We start from the raw sequence: 2,607 nt of genomic DNA, 5'->3' as shown, positions 1-2,607 counted from the left end.
TTTAAAACAATGTCCCTCGTCGATTCAATGACTTTTTTTCTCAAATAATCACGCTCGCTGTCTATTGCTGTAAAATTAATCGTAACTTAGTATTATTAATATATTCTTATTATTTTCCAACTGTCATCGTCTAACCGAGATAATATACTCGCGCAGGAAGTTCATTTGCGCGTAATACCAACGATTAATTATCGCCTGGGCAAAGAGGCAGGAGCGAAGCAAAGCCATGGCGCGGCAAGACGGACAGCGGAGAGTGGGAGCAAGCAACAGGGACTCGAGCAAAGATGCGCGCTCGAGCAGAAGAAGGCAGAATGTCGCCGCGGAGGTGTTCGAGGGCGCGAAGTTGTAGGCCCATTTACGGTGAGCCACGGTGCCGTGTAAGCGCGCAAATACGAATTTGTTTGCACTCGAATTCCTTGCCTTTGGCGAGAATTTATGCGGCAAGAAGAAGGGGAGAGAGGGAAGAGAGAAGGGCTCAAGTGTCCCGCTCACACTTGTCGCTTGCGCGCAAGGGCCTTATAACAGGCCTTCTCCATTTCACGCGCTGCGGCTCGCTTATATATACGCTAGCGCGCATATCGCGTGCTCGCGACGAAGCAGCAGCTCCTCTTTGCGTCGCGCGCGTATCCGAGCTGCATCGGTCCACGAGCAATTAGTAAGAGATCTCTGGTTGCCGCGCGCTTGCCTCGCGCGGACCTCCTTTGGCCGATACACATACACGATCACCGGCGAGAGAGCAGCCTACGGCGTCCTCGCTGCGTCCTCGCTGTGCCGTGCCGATCAAAATAAAGACTGAGCCGCTGTCTGCGACCGCCTACTCGTATCGTTAAACGATCATACGTTTCTGGCGTACAGTATGGAATAGTTACAATCCATCGAGTAACGACTTTACAAGATCAATTAGCTCTTTTCAAAATTCTCCTGGGTTCTATCCAAAAAGATCCACGTTAACTTTGATCCGACACTCCTGGTCAGTTTCGCCTGATAACGGTAACGACGTCGGCCTTTCAAGTAGCTCAAGTGAATATCGTCAGACAAGCCTTCGGAATGATCATCGTTTGTGGATAAGCACGCGCTCGCACGTGTGACGTGTCGGTTCGTATAAAGCACAAGTAAAGAGGAACATTATTAACGCGTGCCTTCCATGCCTGATGATTATTAATTTAATTGTACATCAAGCAGCGCACGTCAGGCAGTACACGCGAAGCTGCGTGCAGATCGTTGCGGAAAAATGTGCTCGCGGCAACATCGCCCTCGGGCGATCAGCTCAATAATTTACGTCCGATGAAGAGATTCGCCGGGTTCTCTCGAAGCAAAACGTCTGCGCGTCAAGCAGCAGCATCGCGAAATTCCTAACGCGAGGCGGCGCTGTAACGCGATACTACCGTAATTCACGTTGGTTTTACGCTTTATGCGACGCGGCGAACATGCACGTTGCACTCTCTCTCTCTCTCTCTCTCTCTCTCTCCCCGCGAATTTACGGGGGATCCAGCGGCGACGGGACAAAACATTCGTGACCGAGGCTTGATGGACGCCTCACCGGCGCTGGATTAAACACCCGCCGAGAGACAGAGAGTTTGCCAGAAAAACGGAGAGCGCGAGGGGAAGGGGGCATGCGTAAAAAATACGTTCGCGAATATTGCGTCCAGCCAGTGCAAGAGCCCGCGAAAATGCTGCAGCTCTGTCATTCTTTTCTCTCTTTTGATGGACTGCTGTGGGTTTTCGCAAACACACACACACACACACACACACGCATTGCCGTTATTGATGCATAGAACTTATTGGTTGTCGAGCTTTCTTTTTTTTACAAACCTGCTTTACTTTAACGCAGTGCTAATTACTGCATCGATGCGCTGCATTTATTTCTTCGTACAATTTATCAGGCTTACACGTTGTTAAACTGATTTTTATTGCCATTAAAAATTTAATATTACTGCAATTTCCATAATTGATATTTTTTTATAGCAGAATACATTTCCTCGAACAATATTTAACAACGATAGTACCAAGTTTTCACATTTCCCAAATAAATTTCACGCAGCGCTCTATTCTTCATCGCTTTCCTACAATTTGCCCTAAAATACATTCAAACGTTCAAGTAGTTGTCTACTTCAACTCACTTCCTAGATAACATTCATCGACGTACGGGCAAATCAATATTCACCCTAACCTTAACATACTACACCGGAAATGATACTCATTTAACATTCATAAACACAAAATAGCTTATGCGCGTTCAGCTAAGTATTGCCTTCAGATTTTTTTTATAACTTTCATGCATTATAGAATAGTAAAAGTCAGCTGACACTCAACTGAGAAAATTTCAAGAAATATGAACGTAAAAGAAATTTGTCATAGTATGCTTATAATAATAAACAAGTTGATTGAAAAAACAATCACTTGTTTAATTTTATCAAGTCTTGAAAAATAATGTAAAAGCTTTCGCAAATATTTTTAACAGAAATATGTATTGTTGTACGTCTAAATGTTTTCTCTGTGATATATTTTACTTTTGAATGTAAAAACTATAACAAAAAACCGTATGCCAAGCAAAAGGCTCGATGGAACATGAATTATTTTAGAGGAATAAAATCGAAAAACGACTGC

The sequence above is a fragment of the Phymastichus coffea genome, unplaced genomic scaffold, assembly GCF_024137745.1.
Source record: "Phymastichus coffea isolate CEN01 unplaced genomic scaffold, Cenicafe_Pcof_1.1 PCOF00163, whole genome shotgun sequence".
Lineage (NCBI taxonomy): Eukaryota > Metazoa > Arthropoda > Insecta > Hymenoptera > Eulophidae > Phymastichus > Phymastichus coffea.
Note: the sequence above shows the minus strand (reverse complement) of the source record.